This window comes from Eleutherodactylus coqui, chromosome 4 (genome assembly GCF_035609145.1).
Source record: "Eleutherodactylus coqui strain aEleCoq1 chromosome 4, aEleCoq1.hap1, whole genome shotgun sequence".
Taxonomy (NCBI): Eukaryota; Metazoa; Chordata; class Amphibia; order Anura; family Eleutherodactylidae; genus Eleutherodactylus; species Eleutherodactylus coqui.
This window is the reverse complement of record NC_089840.1, coordinates 277173847-277196197: the sequence shown is the minus strand read 5'-3', so window position 1 is coordinate 277196197 and position 22351 is coordinate 277173847. Positions and strand designations below refer to the sequence as shown.

Genomic DNA, 22351 nt, shown 5'->3' with positions numbered 1-22351 from the left:
AAAGTCCCTGATAAACTTCGGTAATTGTACCGCTTGGTCTGCGGAAATATTTACTGAAATGCAGTTATGTTTTGAAGAAGTATCCCACTTAACAATGTCCCCTTTTTCCCTATCCACCGGCGGGTTGTGCAACCTCAACCATGGCAATCCCAACACCACCTGTGCAGGGAGAGACGCAAAGACAAACAAAATTATTTTTTTCACTATGAAACAATCCAATTTTTAAACAAAAGAACGAAGAACAAAAGATTTTAAACACCTTTGAGACAGGAGGAAGGGGGCGGAGGGGAGTCGATGGCTGACATTGGTATCAGGCAGTCCAAGTTTTAATGCAAAGTCCCAAATGTTTGGCCACATCAAGGTGAAATAAATTAATGAAGGCTCCACTATCTAAAAAAAACATCACAGGAAAATTATGCCTAGTAAGAAGTATCTCAGCAGGAAGGATGACATCCAGGAAATTTATGGGCCTAGAGGAAACTTCCCCTTAACCTCCAGGCCAGCTAATGTCCTGACTGAGATCCCTGGAGAGGACACAACTGAAGAAAATGTCCACTTTGGCAGCAGAAGAAGCAGTGACCTCTGCATCCTCATTTCCACCTTCTTTCAGCTCCACCTGACAATGAAACCAATTGCATAGGTTCTTCTAAACCATCGGACTCCCCGGATGGGGCAAAAAATTGCTCACTAGTCCGCGCTCTAACTTGTCGACCAATCCGTATGGCTAATGACATAGCTTCAGCCAGACTTCTAGGGGTGGGATACAAAACCAGCAGAACTTTAATCTTATCACATAATGCAAAACAGATTTGGCTCTGTAGCACTGGGTCATTACCTTGAGTCTCGTTTACCCACCGAGTAAAAATCCTCAATGGATGACTTACCCTGTAGCAAACCTCTAGCCTTACTCTCAGCCAGAGATATCCTATTGGAGTCATCGTGAATCAACCCCAAAGCAGAAAAAAAAAATCTTCAGAAGTGGGTGGAAAAGAAAAGGCCCGGACCTGAGGGTCTCCCTGCAGCCTAGAGATAACACCTCAACATTCTGAGACTCATCAGCCGAGGAGATGGGGTGCGATGTGTAGTACAACTTGCAGGATTCTCTGAAAGCAACGAACTCCGCCTATTACCGATCTGGCAAGTGTGGCTTAGACTCCTTCAGTGGTTAGATAATGCCCCAATGGCATCCATAGGAAAAGCAAGGCCAAAATAACCCCAGTGAGAAAATATAAAGGCTGCTTATCATGTCACATTCACAAGGCAACCCTCACCGAGGACCGACACAAGGCTGTGTCACCACCGGACAACGGAAAACACAAGACAAGAGCGAAAACTGACCCTGCTGATAATTGGGTAAGGTCCCTGCCTAAAAGCAGATTAACCCCTCTGATAGGGGCAAGTAGACTCTCAGCCGGCTACCTGCCCTACCAGGGGGGCAAGAGAGGAAACCGAACCACAGTGCGAATAACCGAGGGAGGGGAATATACAGCAACCTAACTAAGAGCTGCACAGCAAACTGGGAGGACATGACAGCTCCAAGCATCATGCCCAAATAGAACTGCAATACCCAGCAGAGAGCTGAGGGGGAGGGGGGAGTATACAGCCGTCTGTACCTGCTGATAGACCAGAGGAGAAACCATCTAATAAACCTCTCAGAGGAGGAGGGGGACTGAGGGAAATACCAACATGCATCTATATGGGTGCCGAGAGCAGCAGGAAACCCCTCACAGAGTGTCACCAGCAACCTGCATAGGAGCCGAGCGACCAGTCAGCCTCCACATCGTGGCTAACAAACCTCCACACCGTCATGGCCAACAAGCTGCAATATATACATTATACACACATATATAGCCCCCCACATGTACATTAATTGCATATATGGCTCCCTATATGTACATTACACACATGGCTCCGTCTCACACACGCTCGGCTCCGCTCTTCCATCTCACACACGCTCGGCTCCGCTCTTCCATCTCACACACGCTCGGCTCCGCTCTTCCATCTCACACACGCTCGGCTCCGCTCTTCCGTCTCACACACACTCAGCTCCTCCGTCTCGCGCACACACTCTGCTCCTCCGTCTCGCGCACACACTCGGCTTCTCCGTCTCGCGCACACACTCGGCTCCTCCGTCTCGTGCACACACTCGGCTCCTCCGTCTCGCGCGCACCCTCGGCTCCTCCGTCTCGCGCGCACGCTCGGCTCCTCCGTATCGCGCGCACGCTCGGCTCCTCCGTCTCGCGCGCACGCTCGGCTCCTCCGTCTCGCGCGCACGCTCGGCTCCTCCGTCTCGCGCGCACGCTCTGCTCCTACGTCTCGCGCGCACGCTCGGCTCCTCCGTCTCGCGCGCACGCTCGGCTCCTCCGTCTCGCGCGCACGCTCTGCTCCTCCGTCTCGCGCGCACGCTCGGCTCCTCCGTCTCGCGCGCACGCTCGGCTCCTCCGTCTCGCGCACACTCGGCTCCTCCGTCTCGCGCACACACTCGGCTCCTCCGTCTCGCGCACACACTTGGCTCCTCCGTCTCACGCGCACTCGGCTCTGCTCCATACACTATTTGAATACATCCTGTAGAAAGATAGTGTACAAGCAGCACTCCTAATCATCCACCAGGGCAGGACCTCCATAGGTATGCAGAGCCACGGAGAAATAGGAGCCCAGACTTGAACCAAAACAGCAGCAAATGAGAAGAAAGCCGCAGCAGCATGTAGATGCCGGAGAAAATGTCAGCCCTTTATTCCTCCATTAAAAGATGGTTGCCCTACAGAAAGGCCGAAACGTGGCAACCATCTTTTAACCCCTTCCCACTGCAGGGCGTAAGTTTACGTCCTGGCAGCCTGGTACTTCCTGCAACAGGACGTAAACTTACGTCCTGGAGATAGCGCGGGATCACATATGTAGTGTGATCTAAGTAGAACGCGGCAGGGAAAGAGTTCACAGAGGGAGCGCGCTCCCTCTGTGTCTGCGGCCAGTCATCGCGATAACATCGCGAGAGCCCGGCCTGTCGCCATGGTAAAAGGACGCCAGACACTGGCGTCCTGTGTTACCAGTGCCTGGGATCGCTGTATAAGTGATAAGGCATGGCAGAGCAGTAGCTCTGCCATGCCTTATGACAGCGATCATCAGGGCAGTGGTTAAAGTCCCTCAGAGGGACACAAACAGTTTAAAAAAAACAAAGATTAAAAAAATGAATTTAAAAAAATGTAAAAAAAGAGTAAAAAAACAATTTTTTTATGCTTTTTCTAAGATTAGCATAAAAAAAGGTAAAAAAAAACCCAAAACCCCACATATTTGGTATTGTCGCGTCCGTAACGACGCGTACAATAAGTTGCACATGCTTTTGACTGTGCACGGAAAAAAACGCTAAAAAACTGAGGCAAAATGCTAATTTTTAGCATTTTGCCTCACTAAAAACGCAATAAAAGTGATCAAAAAAGCCGTATGTACCCCAAAATGGTACCAGTAAAAACTACAACTCGTCTCGCAAAAAATAAGCCCTCACAGAGCGCAGTACATCAAAAAATAAGAAAGTTACAGGACTTTGAATGCAGCGATTTAGAATAGAAAAAAGATTTCCAAAAAAAAAGGGTTTTTATTGCAGAAAAGTGGGAAAACCTAAAAAAAATGTAAGAATTTTGGTATCGTTGTAACCGTACCGGTCCGCAGAAAAAATGGAAAGTCTCATTTATGCTGCATGATAAATGCTGTAAAAAAAATTAAAAAAATCTATGGCAGAATTGATGCGTTTTCTCTCCCTGCTATCATAAAAAAAAAAATAAAAAGTTTTACAATATAGTCTATGTACCCAAAAGTGGCACCGATAAAAACTACAGTTTGCCACGCAAAAAACAAGCCCTCACACGGCCGCGTCGACGGAAAAATAAAAAGTTATGACTTTTGATAAACGGAGAAGAAAATCCGCCAAAAATTGTTACGTCCTTAAGCCCAAAATAGGCCGTGTCATGAAGGGGTTACTGGAGGAATAAAGGGCTGACATTTTCTCCGGCATCTACAAGCTGCCGCGGCTTTCTTCTCGTTTGCCTCTGGCCGCCTGCAGACGAGCGGGTCGGATCCGGCAGCGAGAATTCTCGCCGCGCGATCCGACCCGAGCGCCTGCAGGGACGAGCGCGTACTCACCCGCGCCTGGCGGCCCCAGCTCTTTCATGTGCCAGCTGCCGCGCAGAAAATTAGGACATGCCGCGGTTTGTTTGCCGCGCGAGATTTCGCGCGGCCAAACCGCGGCCGTCTGCATAGGAGTGCGTATTGTAATGCACTCCTATGCAAACTTTCAGCGGCGGGATTTCAGCTCGTGTGCAGGCGGCCTCTGAATACATCCTGATGGGAAACATAACCTGCAGGTCACACAGCAGAGTCCTGCATCCACTGAGCGGAGAGACCTGGTCATGTGACCCCTTCTCTCCTCCCACACACTGATCACATGACGGTGACATCATCACAGGTCCTGTAAGCACAGCACAACCCCACGGCTCCTGTCCGGCTGCAGGTGGAGGTATGTGGGGTCACAGCTTCCCCTTGTGGAGACCCCGGGGAGGTGCAGGAGATTAGCGGCCATGTAACGCTCCTCTGGGGAGTCTGGGATGTACATAGGAGATGGTACAAGGCCTCTGCAGCGCCCCCTATTGGCAGGCCTGTAACATGACTGGGAATAGAAGCCTCCGGAAGTCAGAGAACATCTCCAGCTACAATCAGGATTATTCGGCCTCCACTACAAATTCGCTTTCTACAATCCGTACAAAATCCCCCCAGAAGAATATAAATAAGTGACACAACTGATAGAACGAGCGCTTTCCCCAAATCCCCACAAAATGACCCTTTTTCTGCCTCCTGCGGCCCCAGAATCCCCCATGAGGTCTTTAGTCCTGGGAGCCCCTTCTGCTGAGCGGCTGCAGATGGACAGCAGCTTCTGCCGGCGCTCCGGAGGAGTCTTACCCCGTTCCTCGCGGCCGCCGGCTCACTGATGCTCTGGGGTTTGGGAGGTGCAGCCGCCGTCTCGTCGCTCCAGAATCTTCTGTCTTCTGAAACCAGTAAATCCCCCAGAACTTCTCGGCTCGCAGCTCCCGGCTGGATGTGCTGTTTGTAGCATTTAGCGGGAAGCGCTGGACACGTTTTGGCCGCCCGATCCTTCTTCAGCGGCCGGACTCCTACAAATCACTGGGGAAGAAACGGCGGATAACATGTTGTATCTTCATAGCGTCATAAATCCCCTGGTTAGCCCCTTCCGGCTTATATGTACATGCTGAGTGATGTTCTCACCAAGCTGGCCTCCTGCTGCAGCAGCCGGGATCAGTGAGAACATCAATGCCAGCAGTTAACCCCTTACATGACGCAATGAATGTTGATCGCGGTATTTGAAAGCCCCCCATCGGAGAACCATGTAAACTTGGAGGGTGAGTGGGTTGCCATGGGATATGGATGCCAGTCAATGGCGTCCGGGTCTGTGATCACTAGGATAAGCTATGATGCACTGCAGTACAGAAGTATAGCTGTGTATTATCAGAGCGATCATAGCCTCACCGGTTCATGTTCACTCCGGGAATATAAATATATATGTATGTATATTAGTTTTGTTTTCATCAAACCCTGCGGTAAAAATCCCATTATTTACCGAGTTCTTGTGTTTATTATCATCATGTAACTATATAGCGCCCGTTCATCTGATTGGGGTGAATTCCCGTAGACTTCTCTGTTTATTCGGACCAATAGTCCAAGTAAAAATAAATGCCAGCATGTCCCGTTCTTGTCCGAATCCCAGCTGAGAACCGTACCGGTCACTGTGTGGTGTCCCACACATCGGATGCACATGGATGGGATGGCCAAGTGCCGAGGATCTCGGTGCAACGTTGTAAACAGCTGTGCGCATGTACCCTTAGGCCGCACTTACATTGGAAGTGTAAGACTAATCCAGTAAACTCAGACCGATACTGAACTCGCCGACCTGCACATCAGATTTTCATGTGTGTGAATATAGCATGTTGTTCAGATATTAATAGTAAAACATTCACAATGCCTCATATAAACATCACACAGCACGCCAGTGGGCAGCAACTTTATACAGTTCCAAAGAAAATAATGACCGATATCGCCCAATAATAAGACACACTGCGATCTCTCTATCTCTAACTGTCAGTCCGAGAGAAAAATTACTCCTGTAAAATAATGGGTTCTTTTCATGTGCGATTTGTGTTCATCTCGTAACACATAAAAATCGTCCTGAAAATCACCGGTGTGAATACACCCTTATTTATAGCCGTCTTTGAATCCCCTATAATCCAGAGATTTGGGGTGGCTTACATTGTCTCGTCTTCTCTCCATTCAGGATCCTCGGCTGATATCTTCTATATCAGATAATATTCCTGATTGACCCGACAAGGATGGAGAGGAACCGGGACAAGATGGCGGAGAGTATATTCACCCTCACCCTAGAGATACTCTTCCGGCTTACAGGAGAGGTGAGAGATTCTGGGGATGACGTCACGTTCCATCATTCTTATCTATGTCAGTCTCTGGTCACATCTATGGCAGAGGATTTACTGCCGATTCATCATAAATGCCGGGAAAATAATAGCCGGTTGTTCTGGTAGAATGACGGAAACCCAACAGATCTACTATAAGGCAATTGGAGGTTGTTGGGGGTCATTATTGTCCGTCATCTAACAGAACCAAAACTCTGATCATTTTGTTCTTCTGTGACTGAGTAGAACAACGGAGATGATGAACACAGATGTGAGGAGAATCTTAATAGTTGTTGGCCATAACTGGAGAGGTGAAGGACTCTGGGAATGTTTGCAGGGATATTTATGGATGTATCTCCCCATAAACAGGATTACACGGTAGTGAAGAAGACTTCTAGTGATGGCTGTCAGGCCCTGGTGTCTGATGGACGGGGAAGACCCCTGAGCCCAATCACAGGGCCTCCACCTCACCCCCTGATACTGGAGGAGATCGATGACCAGAAGATCCTAGAACTCACCAACAAGATGATTGCGCTGCTGACTGGAGAGGTGACGCTGCTGGGAATGCTGGGACATTACACAGTAACGCTATGGCGGTAAAACGTGTCTGGGTGATGACGGTATCATTGTGTTGTCAGGTTCCTATAAGGTGTCAAGACGTCACTGTCTATTTCTCCATGGAGGAGTGGGAGTATTTAGAAGGACACAAGGATCTGTACAAGGACATCATGATGGAGGACCACCAGCCCCCCCCATCACCAGGTAATAGACAGGACTAAATCCACACGGCCTTTATTATTTGTATGTAGAGAATGAATTCAGTGGCTGTCTGTGTTTTCTGCAGGTAGATCCAGTAAGAGAACAGCAGCAGAGAGATGTCCCCGTCCTCTTCTTCCACAGGATGATCAGGTAGATGGAGAGAAGGTCTCATGAAATGGCCCCTCTGGTCTGTAGGACGGCTGGGAAGGTCTTACGTTCAGTCTTATTATATGATTGATACTTGTGTAATGAGAAAGCTGGAGATGGCAGGATTACAGCCGACCGCAGACATTAGATCTCCACATCTTATCACTATTTTCTGGTTCTGGAGACTTCTGGTTGGAATAAAGAAGCAACAGGTTGGAGTTATACAGGAGACCTGCAGCTATTTGGCCCAGATCACTACTGCTGTCATGTCATTCCGGCTCCTCATACTAATTAATGACCTTTTTTGGCCATATAAAACCTCCCACACGACTTCTCCAACTGTATGATGACTTTTACAATATTTATTTCACAGCTTGTGAATCCGGATGAAGATCTGATCCATATTGATGCTACAGAGACACATGTGAGGGGGGATCAGCCGTGTAAGGAGGAGATTCCTACAGATGACCCCCCAGGTGAGACTACATGTAGAGAAGAGTCTGTGTTGTCGGGGTTTCAGCTCTATATTCCCTTATTCAGCCAAAGACAATCTTCGCGTTGTTTTTATTATTCGCTACTATAGATGAGCGAGCACGCTCATTTAAGGCTGATCCTTGATCGAGCATAGTTCTTCTCGAGTAACTGATTACTCATCCGAGCAAATGTGGGGGCGCAGTGGGGGGGGGGGGGGGGGGAGAGTGAGAGAGATCTCTCTTTCCCCCTAGCTTCCCGCTGCTCACTCCTGCCACCTCTACGTATTTGTAATCGGTTACTCAAGAATATACTTGCTCGAGAATCAGCCTTAAACGAGCGTGCTCGCTCAGCTCTATTTGCTACTCAAAAAAAAAATTAAGGGAATGTTTTTAATCAAATTAAAAGTAAAACTTTCAGTCCGGCACATGGAGACTCTAAATAGCAGCTTTTTAAAAATCCATATTAACCCCTTAAGGACGCAGCCCTTTTTTAAAATATATTATCTGTTTTTTTCCCCCTTTTAAAAACTCATAACTCTATTATTATCCCTGACATGTATGTCTGAGGGCTCGCTGTTTGCAGGATGACTCGTAGTTTTCAGTGGTATCATTTAATATATCATATAATGTACTGATAAACCTTCTAAAAATTATAAGTGGAGGGAAATGTGAAAAATAACTAAATTCCGCCATCTTTGAGTGCATCTTGTTTCTATAGCATACACAACATACATCTTTTTCTATGGGTCAGTATGATTACTATATATATATGTATGTGTGTATTCTTATCTTTTCTTTTTGGCAAAGATATTTAATTATTTTATTTCGCCATCTTCTGACGGCCGTAACATTTTTATCGTTGTGTGCCAGATGTCCTGTATTTTCCTTTGGCATCATTTTACAATACATACGACTTTTTCATCAGTTTCTTGGATGACCAAAAAAGCTAAATTCTGGCGTTCTTTATTTTTTTTTTCTGATGACGTTCACCGTGCGTGGTAAATAATGAGTTACATTGAAAGTCCGGACTTTTACGGATGCAGCGACACCACATATGTATTTCATTTAATTATTTTGATTATTTTATTATAAATGTAGCAAAAGGCTTTTTATTTTTTTTAATGATTAGTAAAACTTTTTTAAACTTACTCTTACTATTTTTTTTAGCCCCCGAAGGGGACATAAACTTACGATGTTCTTAAAAAGTGGGCGAATTGGGAAAGGACCACAGCTGCACCCCTTGGTTGTGGTGGTGGTCATTTCTACGGTTTTCATGGTGCAGTAAAAATGTCTTTATTCTGAGGGTCAGTACGAGTACAGTAATACTAAATTCATACAGTTCTTTATATGTAGTAATGCTTAGAAATCAAATAACTTTTTTAGAAAATATAATGGCTTTCTATTGCTATATTTCATCTGCATTATTTTTATCATTTTTCCACTGATAGGACTGTGTGACGGCTCGGGTTTTGTAGGTTGACCTGTAGATTGCATTGGTACCATTTTTGGGAAATCTATAACTTTTTGATAGCTTTAATTAAATTTTTTTCTTGGAGTGACCACAAATAATGCAATTCTTCCACTGCCTATAGTTTTTTTCTGATAGAGACCTAAGTAGACCTTTATGGATGTAGTGATACCAATTTGTAGATTTATTTTTAATTTTATTTTTATTTTATTTTAAATTTTTATCATTCAAATAAAAAAAACTTGATTTCTCGACCATTTCATTCGGAGACAAAGCTGAAGACCATGGGTATAGCTACTGCCGCTAGGTGATGGAAACTAAGCAAAAAAAAATTGTTAGCTCCTCCTACCAGCTATATACCTCCTGCAGAAACCAGCTAATCCGTTTTAGTTTAGAGTCCCTGAGCTCTATGGTCTATGGTGGTTAGGTGAGTATTCTCTCCACTGAGGTAAGTATTCTCTCCTCCCTCTCATCTACCCCCACCGCCACTACAACCACCTTTTTCACGTAACTCCCAAACCTCTTACAGCGACTTCTCTACCTATACCAAGACCCCTAGTAGATGCTCCTTGGCGTGGCATACCTCTGTGTGGTATGAAGACTTCCCTTTGGGAAATAGTTCCATTTTCTCCTTTACAGGCCTCCTTACAGCTTGGGAAATCACTGCGGTGTTCCTGCTGGAGGTAAGCGGTGTCTCACATGGCTACAGCCCATAGGGATGTTGGAGGACTCCTTCTCCTTTGTCCTTACCCCAGGTGGCATTGATTTTCATCGCCCATTCGTGACCAGCAGATATTATTTCTAAGCTACTGGTGGTAAGAGTTCTCATTTACCATAAAGCAAAGTCAGCCGTGTGTGGTTCTGTACAGAAGAAGAGGCCTCAGTTTTGTTTCTTTTGCCGCTCCAGGCCCCGGACCTTGGATCACAAAATATCCTTGCAAGATCAAAATCAAAGGCTCTTCTACAAACCATGTCCGACCTGGTGTCCCTGACCACTATACTCCAAATCAGCATGTACTAAATCTTCTGTGTGTATGGCTGTTCCCAACCATGACAGTCAGAATGGGAAGATGACTTCTCCTATTACTAAATTGCCCATGTCTCAGACATCTGCGTGAGGGAGGTCATCTCTTTGAGCTATGCCATAGAGTTTTCCGTCCGCCCCCAAGATTGCTTCTTCAGTTCCAGAATTCCAGTCATCTCCTTCAAAGGCCAATGCTTTGGCTTATGTGATACACACTCTCTCCTCTCAGGGTGTAATTGTCCCTGTTTCCCTTTAGAACAGTGCAGGGGGTTCTATTCCAATCTCTTCATGTTACCCAAGGAGGACGGCACAGTCCGGCCCGTTCTGCATCTGAAAAGATTAAATCAATATGTCAAGGTTCAACAGTTCCAGGTGGAGTTGTTGAGATCTGTCGTTACATACATTGAACCATGGGAGTTTTTGTTATCCATCAACATCAAGGATACGTATCTTCATATTCCCAATGTCCAGCACATCAGCGATTCACCCAGTGATCAGTGGCTGGTTTACAGGAAAACAGAGAATGCCCTTACTTGGATGAGGAGTTTGCAGGCAACAGCAAGCCTCTAGGTTTGGTTATAAAGTAAGCATGGAAGCATATGGGGGCTTTATATCTCTATGTTCCATGCTTGAAAAAGAAAGCAAATCTGTTTATAAGCCCTCCAAAACGCGTTGGACTGTGATTTCTGTACTGTTTGTCCTCTGTCCAGGGAATGAAAACTGGAGGTGTACCTACTCTCCCCAGAAACCTGAATAATGTGTGATACTTTCTTCTAAAAGCTCCTGTGCTCTGTAACATTACTAGCTGTATGAGCCGTGGAACAGAGCAGACATTGAGAGCTCCAGCTGTATGTACTAATGTAATATCACCGCATTGGAAAAGCACAAAAAATAAGCTTATTGGATGAAATAATCTGTCCATTAGGATGGCTGTCAGTAGATTAGGTGCTCCACAAATTATCGTGGCTCATGTAAATGGGGAAAACCTTTAATGTTTGAATTTTAATACCAGCCTTACAATTTGTATGAACATTTTATATACAAATGTCATAAACTATCAGTATAATTGTAATATATTTAAAATAATTAAAATCCATTTTATTCTTGGCAGATGACGACATCAGGAGCTCAGAGGGACATCTGATATCAACAGATTGTAAAGTGGAAGATCCTGGTGACATACAAGATACATATGAAGAGCCTGCTATTATCCCAAATACACCCTCAGTCCTTCACAGCAAAAATCTATCCTCTGATCCTTCTATACAGGTTCCATCTTCTGATTCATTACAGATTGTTAAACAAAATAAAATTTATGGAACAGATGTTGAACATCACAGAATTCACACAGGGAAGAAGCCACATTCATGTTCTGATTGTGGGAAATGTTTTAAGCACAAATCACATCTTGTTGCACATCAGAGAATTCACACAGGGGAGAAGCCATTTTCATGTTCTGATTGTGGGAAATGTTTCAATCGAAAATCAAATCTTGTGTTACATGAGAGAGTTCACACAGGAGAGAAGCCATTTTCATGTTCTGAATGTGGAAAATGCTTTACGAATAAAAGAGATCTTGTTAAACATCAGAGAATACACACAGGAGAGAAACCATATTCTTGTTCTGAATGTGGGAAATGTTTTAACCGAAAATCAAATCTTGTATTACATCAGATAATTCACACAGAGAAAAAGCCATTTTCATGCTCTGAATGTGGGAAATGTTTTAAACAAAAATCAACTCTTGTGTTACATCAGAGAATTCACACAGGGGAGAAACCATTTTCATGTTCTGAATGTGGGAAATATTTTAACCGAAAATCAAGTCTTGTGTTACATCAGAGAATTCACACAGGGGAGAAGCCATATTCATGTTCTGAATGTGGGAAATGTTTTACCAGTAAAGCAGATCTTGTAAAACATCATAGAACTCACACAGGAGAGAAGCCATATTTATGTTCTGAATGTGGGAAATCTTTCATACATAAATATGTTCTTAAGAAACATAAGAAAATTCACACAGAGGAGACACCATAGTCATGTTTGGAATGTGGGAACTGTTTCAAGCAGAAATCACATCTTGCTGTACATCGGACAGTTTACACAGATGTTAATGAAATAAATGTAACTCCATGTTCTATCCTTTGCGTAGTCATTTTGTGAGCAAGTAGCAATCTTCTGTTTCAGGTAAGGTATATGAGATTAGTAGCGCTCCAAGAAGCGAGGTGGAGAAAAAAAGATTGTGTACCAGATGAATATTTATATATAAATGAAGAACTCACCCCAGACGCAACTGTGCCCTGCAATTGGGTCGCGGTTCGTTGGAATGGTCCTAGTTGGTGAGTGGTGATAGGTGCCGATCCCAAGATCTGGTCAGAGTGACATCCCAGGAATGGGAGAGCTCACAGGGTAACTCTAGGTAAAAAGTATACCAGAGAAGGCAGAATCCGGAAAAATACAATAGAAAAAACCCTGGTGCTCCAGTAATTGGATATACAGCAGAACAAAGGTGAAGAGGAACTTACTTCGTAGGGGTGTCAATGTGTATGACACCCCTAGAGTCCTGGTTGGCGTGTAGCAATGGATGAATCCGTATTCATGGAAATTCAGATGTTTTATTCAGTAATACAACGCGTTTCGGCTATTCAATAGCCTTTATCAAGTATCCATAAAATAGCAAAGACAGCTCATATTTATATAAAAACATAAGGGGAAGTACCTTGTGGTCTAGATTCTGAGTGAATTGTCAGAAAGGTCAAAAGAGGGCGGAATTGCCCCTTCCGGGTCGCGTGTTTAATGACGTCAGATAGAGGCAAAGGGAGGGGGGAGGAGGAGTGAGTAAAGGGAACAGCGTCATGACATGAGGACAGAGTGAATAAATGCTAAACTGCGTGCATATTAAATGAGAACGAATTAAAACATACCGCAAGTTAGGAAGCAGAGGACGTTTGTCAAATGGCGTCATTGCGCATGGAGGCGTCATTACAAAATGACATATTGGTCCGTCACATAGGAGCTGTTGACAGGTTTCTGCATTTGCAGAACATGCAGAGGTAGTTATAATTAGCATAAATGAGTGGTCACATGGGCCACATGGGGAAATGGGTAGCAGAGATATAGAGAAATGTTATATGGGAATAATATTGTAAGGAACTATTTATATATATTGAAATATGAGTAATAAGATATATATTGTATGCAAATATTATGGAAAAATAAAGAAGTGGCTGTTGAAAAAATGTATAGGACTATTTTTTGTGGGTAAGAGGAAGGAGTGGAGGGAGGGGGGGAAGGTGGAATAGAAGTAAATGGGATATAATTGCAAAAAAACCACTAAGATATAAATATGGGAGATCTGAATACTGGAACATACTGTTATGGTTGGACGGGTGTCTCAGAGTTTATAAACAGCATATCAAGGATTACTGTTTTATGTACATATGATGTGAAATAAGTAAACCATATGGTGAAAATATCAATGTATATGAGACCATACAATGAAAAGTAAATATTACTGTATAAGAAACCACGTATTGGTACAGAAAATACATATAATAAAATAAGGGTAAAAACTCGGCGAGCTATACTGTAATAATATATACACCATATTTAAAATATTAGTAAAGGAATCAAAATAAACATTATGATAAAGAAAAAGAAAAAAAGAGAAACAAATTAGGGAAGATAAATTATATTTTCTCGAGGACCTCATTTAAACCAGGGGGGTGTAACGTATTGAAATACTATATATATAAAACATTTCCTTTGCTCTAAGTCGAGAAAATTCACCTTTTAGGGTTTTGTTTGATTGGGGTGACTTTCATTAGGGAGGGGTCAGAATTGTGATGTAGAAAAAAATGTTTAGAAAGACTGTGTTTTAGAAAATTCTTTTTTATGTTATGCCTATGTTGATTTATTCGGGTTCGCAAAGAGTTTATTGTGCGACCAATGTATCTTGTCTGACATGGACATGCGATTAGGTAGATTAAGGGCCGCAGGCGCAATTCAAATGTTGCTTGATTTCAAAAGGTGTATCAAATAGTCCAGTGTCAACGTTTTTTATCCTATGGCAAATAATATTACAGCATTTGCATCCAGATGATCCACATCTGTAAGTTCCAGTAGTGGTGAAAAAAGACGTGGGGTTGTTTTTACTTCTGTTTTTGTTTTTATTTTTGTTCTTTGAAGGGCGCGATGGGGCCAAAATGTTGCCTAATGTTATTTCTTCGGAAAATTAGGTTTGGGTTTGATGCTAGCTTGTCCATGATAAACGGGTCACTTTTCAGAATTATCCAATGTTTCTTGAGATTGTCTCTCAGTTCTTTCTGTTTTGAGTTGAATCTAGTTGTGAAACAAAGGTCAAACGTAGGATTTACCGAATATTTTACTGTCTTGTTGACGTTATTTAAGAACTGAGAGACATTCTCAAGAAACATTGGATAATTCTGAAAAGTGATGAAATCCAACCAAAGCCCCCAGATCTCCTTGAAATTCTCAACCCTGGGGCGTGGCCTGAATGATGGAGGGTTAAGACGTGTGGTGCCTGCGCTCCGTCTTACCCGCGGCAAAAAGAGTCTAAAAAGAGGCATCCAACCACCAAAAGACTCCCCAAGCACAGCCATGGGAAGGAGAAGAGGGGGAACCAGCACCAGCAGGTCCAGGGAGGAAGATTCCGGGCCCCTGGACCGCTACATGACCGCCGGCGGTGAGCGCCGCATGAAGAGAGGAGAGAGCGCGATCCCAGCAGACCCAGAGGGAACCGCGGAAGAGAGGGGGAGAAGACGCCGGACAGAAAGCACGGCAGACCGGGACGTAGAGTACGGCTCCCCACCAAGAGGAGAAGACCCCACAAGCCCACAACGCACAGCTGACCGAGCGGCGGGAACAGAAGAAGGCAAGATGGCGCCGGGAGAAAGCGCGCCAGACACAGACGGACCCTGGGACCCCCCCGACAGCGACTCCAGACCCACGCCCGGGGTATCACCTACCAGCAGAGGAGAAGAGCCGGGAGCCGAAGCCGAGAAAGCGGAGAGTCGCGCCGGAAGTCAGGGCCCGGCGGCCATCTTTCATAACCTCCGAACCGGAAGTGGAGGTTCACAGAGGCCTGCAGACACAGAGAGAAGCGTCGGGAACCCAGGAGTCACAGCGGGGGACAGAAAGTCACACAGGTATCGGGGAGGGACCGCACATTAGCCACCCCGCCACCAGAAAGGCTAATCCAAGACCCCACAGCGCAAGGGGGGAAATGGGGGACAAAGAGGGCAGCACAGACAGGTCACCCTCACCCAGGGACCATACCTGGGAAGAAGAGGAGGAGTGGGCAACCACACCTGGACCCTCACCCATACCTCCTGGAAGAGGAGAGAACAAGGGCAAGATAAGCCCCCAGGCCACCACGCAAAGCCCAATGAGACAGCCAGATCCTCCAACCAGGGACCCAACAAGAGGGGCAGAAAGGTGCAACAGCCCACCGCAGCCAAGCAGGCGCAACATAGATAACGACAAAAACAGCTATGACATACCCAGCTACTGCTAAGAACCCGCAAAGCGTACAGAAAACAGACAAACAGATTCTAACTATTAACCAAGACCAGGCAGAGAAGAGAAATCCCAAACAATCTAACGGAAACACCACAGATGACTGGGACTGGAAGGAGCACCTCAGATCAATTCCCACCAAGGCAGACCTAGATAATCACTTTGCACAGTTCGCTTCCTCACAAAGGACCGCGCTGGAATCCTTGCAGAAAGAAATCCAGCATATGGGTCATCGCTTACAGGAAACGGAAGAAACACAAGAACAAATGTTTCAATATATAAATGAACATCATGACATATTAAGCGAACACGCCAACCAAATCGCAGAGCTAGCTACCCAGCTAGACGATATTGAGAACCGCCACAGACGAAATAATATTAGAATCCGAGGTTTAAGTGAAGAAATTGAAAATAAACACCTAGAGAACTGGGCTACCAAATGCTTCGGTGACCTCCTCAGCAGACCTCCGAATGATATAATAGAAATTGATAGAATCCACAGGGCCTTGGGCCCAAAACCTATAGACCCGGAAAAACCACGAGACGTAGTTTGCCGGATCCATTTTTTCAAAGAAAAAGAGGAGATATTACGTCAGATCAGAAACAAAGGACCAATCAAATTCCGGGGGAAAAACCTGCTATTTCTACCCGACCTCTCCAGGAAAACGTTACAGCAACGCAGAGCTCTTAGACCATTACTGGCACTCCTTAAAGAGAGGGAAATCCCCTATCGCTGGGGATACCCATTCCAACTACTTGCGGGAAGAGGGAGTGAGACAGCCACCTTCAGATCTCTCGGAGACCTCCCTAAATTCCTTACGGTCCTCAAACTGCCAATGGTCACACTTCCGGAATGGCAGAAAACGAGCTACCCCACAATCACCCCACCCAAGGGGCAGTGGCAAGTGGTGGCCACTAATCGAAGAAGACCAAGTGAGACTGACAGAGACCAACAACAAAGAGCCCATAGACAATGAACTCCAAACAGGACACCTCTCGAACAGAGAAAGTAAAGAGGACACGAAACAACCTTAAGGAAAGAAGGGAAACGCCGATTCACTATCCCACGAGAGACTCACACCTAAGATAACTTAAAAGATTTCCGTTTGGACTCAAAGACCAAGTGACGCAACAGACTCATCCTGGGAACGGAAGGACTTAAAAGAACTAGGCGTCCCTGATAAATCACAGACATCTTACTCCCGAAACATACACTGCATTGCCTTCCGTGTCTCCGAAACCGGCCACAGACTCCCGCTGGACAAATCGGGGAGCCCCCCCTCTCTCTGCTCTCTCTCTGTTCTCAACTCGCCCTTCTTTTCTATATCTTTCATATCTCCCCCTCTCCCCCCCCCCCCCCACACTTCTTCTCTCTCTTACTCTCACGCTATTTTAGTGATTTACAGGATTGGATGCCCTACACAATGTTTTTCAGCCGCCGTGGGGAGGGTGGACGAGGCCCGGACCCAGACCCGACCGGACTCAGTTACTCCCCCGCTAGGGACCGCAGCAATGCGTTGCTGCAAAGACGCTAGTCAAATATTAAGTACCAGCTTAGAACCACACTTTATACCAGAAATGACCAGATTTCAAAATGTTACAAGTGGATGTATGTTCCCCTTATCTTCCCTCTCCCCCTCACCTCGTGTTTGACCCTTCCCCCTCCCCAACCTAGGTTGTGCCCTGAAAGAAGAAGATCCCAACCAGTGGTACTTGCTGACCCACATTGCTACCTCCCCATACGACAGGATGGAGAGAATAAATGTATGCTCCTTTAACACAAAAGGGCTCAACAGCCCTAACAAAAGGAACCAGGTGCTGTACAGACTCCACAGGAAACGGGTTACGATAGCCATGCTGCAAGAAACACACTTCCCACGTACTGGAATTCCGGAATGTGGGAAAAACAAATTTTATCCCTCATGGTTCCATGCCACACACCCGGAGAATAAAACCTGTGGAGTCTCCATAGCATTTCATAAATCCATAACACCTGTCATCCTATCCCAAGAAATAGGTACAGATGGGAGATATATATTTCTAAAGGTATCAATTGATAACAGGATTCTCACAATTGCCAACTTTTATTTTCCTAATCAAGGACAAGTGGCTTTTGCTTCCAGAGCTCTTCGGGGACTAGCGGACTTCGCAGAGGGGACCCAGATTATACTGGGAGGCGATTTCAACATGTGTATGGACCCCCGACTAGACTCCTCCACGGGACGCTCGGCACTCACCAGACCAGCCATCCGTAGGGTTCATAAAACGCTAGCAAGTATGAACCTGATTGACCTGTGGTGCACTCTCCACTCGGGTAAGCGTGATTACAGCTTCCATTCTATGGCACACAATTCTTACAGTAGAATTGATTACATATTTGTATCACATAGTCTACTCGACAGGGACCCTCAGTGTTCCTTAGACATATCTCTATGGTCAGACCACTCCCCGGTGTTCGCATCCATGGGTCCGGGGGGTATAGAAAAGAAATTACCCACATGGCGCCTTAACGATCATTTACTTAAGGACACGGCCTGCCTAAACGAAATAAAACAAACGATAGAACATTTCAAGCTAGACCATGCTAATGACTCTACACCCGCCCCGATAAAATAGGAAACTTTGAAATGTGTATTGAGAGGGGTGTTCATATCCCATGGAGCGAGAATCAAAAAAGATCAGACAGCAAGACTGACCCAGCTAATAAAGGACCTAAATGCTAAAGAAACGTCAAATAAGTCCCAAGCGACCCCTGCCCTACAAACAGAAATATCAGAACTCCGGCACAAAATATTAAATATCTTAGATCAAAAAGCCCTGGCCAGAAGTGATAAAATCAAAGCCGGCTACTACGAATACGGTGACAAAAGTGGCAGATGGCTGGCCAGAACATTACACCCTAGATCGGCCCCACCACACATACATTCCATTAATTCCTCATCAGGGAAACGAGTACAATCCCCATGGGAAATAATGGAGGAATTCCGGCTATTTTACTCCACACTATACAACATCCCCGAAGCACAGAGGGAATCAGACATCCAACATAAACAAAAGATAGAGGAGTACCTAGAGCTCCATGTCACGAGACACCTTTCTACGGAGGAGTCTCAGGCTATGGAGGGAGATTTTGAGGAGGAAGAGCTTACTCAGGCACTGAAAGGAATCAAAACGGGGAAGAGCCCAGGCCCGGACGGGTTTTCCCCAGGATTCTACAAGGCATGTGGGAGCTTGGTCTCGGACATGATCTTGAGGGCCTTCAACGCGGTGTCCCGGGGCTGCCCTTTCCCTCCACAGGCCCTGCAAGCACATATAGTCCTAATCCCCAAACCGGGGAAAGACCCATTAGCGTGTGGTACCTACCGCCCGATATCGCTCATAAACTGCGACTTAAAATTTTTTTCCAAAATCATAGCGAACAGGCTGAGCACCGTGATACCCCGACTTATACACGGGGACCAGGTTGGCTTCGTACCGGGAAGAGAGGCCAGACACAACGCCGTCAGGACCCTGTCCCTGATAGATTGGGTAAAGAGGAGGAAAACCCCATTATGCTTGCTCTCTGTCGACGCAGAAAAAGCGTTCGACAGAGTTAGCTAGAGATTCTTGGAGGCGACACTCCAGAAAGTCGGTATGGGACCTAGGACATTGGCTTGGATCATGGCACTATATAGAGACCCCTCGGCACAGGTCAGGGTCAATGGCAACCTATATGACCCCTTTGAGATCAAGAACGGCACGCGCCAGGGGTGCCCCCTGTCCCCTACCCTTTATATACTAGTGATGGAAACACTAGCTAATGCCATCAGAAGTAATCCCTCGATTAAAGGAATAAGGGTGGGAGGTGAAGAACACAAAACCTCACTCTTCGCAGACGACCTTTTAATCTACGCAGCTGAGCCCCGAATAGGCCTTCCCAACATCATGCAGGAATTTACAAAATTTGGCAAACTCAGCAACTATAAAATCAATGCTCAGAAGTCAGTGATACTCAACGTATCGATTCCCAGAAGGGAGGCTGACGACCTAGCGGCGGGTTTCCCATTCCTTTGGAAATATAACTCATTCAAATACCTGGGGGTCCACATCCCATCAGATCTATCCCAGATATATGAGCTGAACTATAAACCCATTCTAACAACCTTGAAAGGGGATCTGGAGAGATGGACGGGTGCCCCACTATCATGGTTTGGTAGAATGAACACGATTAAGATGGATATTCTTCCAAGATTGCTATACATCTTCCAAACCGCACCATGTAACCCCCCGAGAAGTCAACTGCTCAAGTTCATATGGAAGGGAGGGGCCAAAAGACTAAGCTACAAAAGTCTCACAAAACAGAAGAAAAAAGGGGGGGTGGGACTCCCGGACTTGCGTCTATACCACAAAGCGACAATAGGCACCTTAATTCTAGATCTATTCCACCATAGGACAGACAAACTCTGGGTGCAGATAGAGACTGAAAACAATATCGTGGAGACAAGGGGGGGGTCTTCTGGATCCCAGGAAATACCAATTGGGAAAAGGCAGACGCATCAAGCATGATAAGAACAATGCTGGGAGCGTGGAGGGGAGGATGCAGGATAACAGTCCCGGGGCCCCTCACACCATTAGTTGGGAATCCTCAACTCCCGGCGACACTATCGGCGCGCAGATTGGGATTCATGCCAACAGGAGGGGAGGCCAGGGTGGGAGAGTTGGTAGAACCCGGAGGCATGCGAGATCTAGTGTCCCTGGAGGGCATGTAGTTTTTCATAAGTACAATGTTCTGACATCATTCGAGTTATTTCAGTCATTGTGGGAGTGTGGCAAGTCCTCCAATTACTCAATATTAGTAGTTTAATGGAAAGAAGCCCATGTGCTACTAGTTTTCTAACTTTTATAGGGGCCCTATCCCCAGCAACAGGATTGCTAGTTCGGGCTATGGTTGAACTCCCATCCCCACAACCATGCTTATAAGAGAGAAAAAGGCCTGCCAAATTGGCTGAACGTTCGGACAACCAAAAAAATATAGAGTAATGCTCCTATTTTTCCCATCCGTCTGAGATCTCGGGGAAAAAAATCAGATGGTCTCACCTATACTAACGTGTAACCACCTTACAGTGTACCTCTAATAAATTAGCGCATAGTGAGGCTTTATCCAGACACTGTTGAAGATCCCCATCTTTCTTCTCTACAAAGAAGAAATCATCTGCCACCGAGGATTTATATGGACACATTTACCTCTTCTTCAGGCTTTCAGCAATGTAATGCTTGAGGGTCTGTCTTTCCAGACAAGTTATACATATGACTCTTGATCAACTTGCAATCTGGAATAGGATCAATAGTACAACCCCCTTCTCTATGAGGTGGTAATTTATCCGCTTTTTTTTTTTGGAAGAGACATCAGCAAACTCCCTGATAAACTTCGGTAATTGTATCGCTTGGTCTGCGGAAATATTTACTGAAATGCAGTTATGTTTTGAAGAAGTATCCCACTTAACAATGTCCCCTTTTTCCCTATCCACGGGCGGGTTGTGCAACCTCAACCATGGCAATCCCAACACCACCTGTGCAGGGAGAGACTCCAAGACAAACAAAATTATATTTTCACTATGAAACAATCCAATTTTTAAACAAACACCAAGAACAAAAGATTTTAAACACCTTTGAGACAGGAGGAAGGGGGTGGAGGGGAATCGATGGCTGACATTGGTATCAGGCAGTCCAAGGTTTAATGCACAGTCCCAAATGTTTGGCCACATCAAGGTGAAATAAATTAATGAAGGCTCCACTATCTAAAAAAAACATCACAGGAAAATTATGCCTAGTAAGAAGTATCTCAGCAGGAAGGATGACATCCAGGAAATTTATGGGCCTAGAGGAAACTTCCCCTTAACCTCCAGGCCAGCTAGTTTCCTGATTGAGATCCCTGGAGAGGACACAACTGAAGAAAATGTCCACTTTGGCAGCAGAAGAAGCAGCAACCTCTGCATCCTCATTTCCACCTTCTTTCAGCTCCACCTGACAATGAAACCAATTGCATAGGTTCTTCTAAACCAGCGGACTCCCTGGATGTGGCCAAAAATTGCTCACTAGTCTGCGCTCTAACTTGTCGACCAATCCGTATGGCTAATGACATAGCTTCAGCCAGACTTCTAGGGGTGGGATACAAAACCAGCAGAACTTTAATCTTATCACATAATGCAAAATAGAATTGGCTCTGTAGCGCTGGGTCATTCCATTGAGTCTCGTTTACCCACCGAGTAAAAATCCTCAATGGATGACTTACCCTGTAGCAAACCTCTAGCCTTACTCTCAGTCAGAGATATCCTATTGTAGTCATCGTGAATCAACCCCAAAGCAGCAAAAAAAAAAAATCTTCAGAAGTGGGTGGAAAAGAAAAGGCCCAGACCTGAGGGTCTCCCTGTAGCCTAGAAATAGCACCCCCACATTCTGAGACTCATCAGCCGAGGAGATGGGGTGCAATTTG

General features: G+C 45.4%; 1 protein-coding gene and 1 pseudogene across 1 annotated transcript in view; one reads left to right on the top strand and one right to left on the bottom strand.

Moving 5' to 3' along the window:
- Nucleotides 1-22351, bottom strand: part of LOC136626716 (zinc finger protein 27-like) — a 659137-nt gene that overhangs the window by 115479 nt on the left and 521307 nt on the right. The window lies entirely within an intron of this gene.
- LOC136624991 (zinc finger protein 208-like) overlaps nt 1-22351 on the top strand; it is a 64727-nt pseudogene that overhangs the window by 16064 nt on the left and 26312 nt on the right.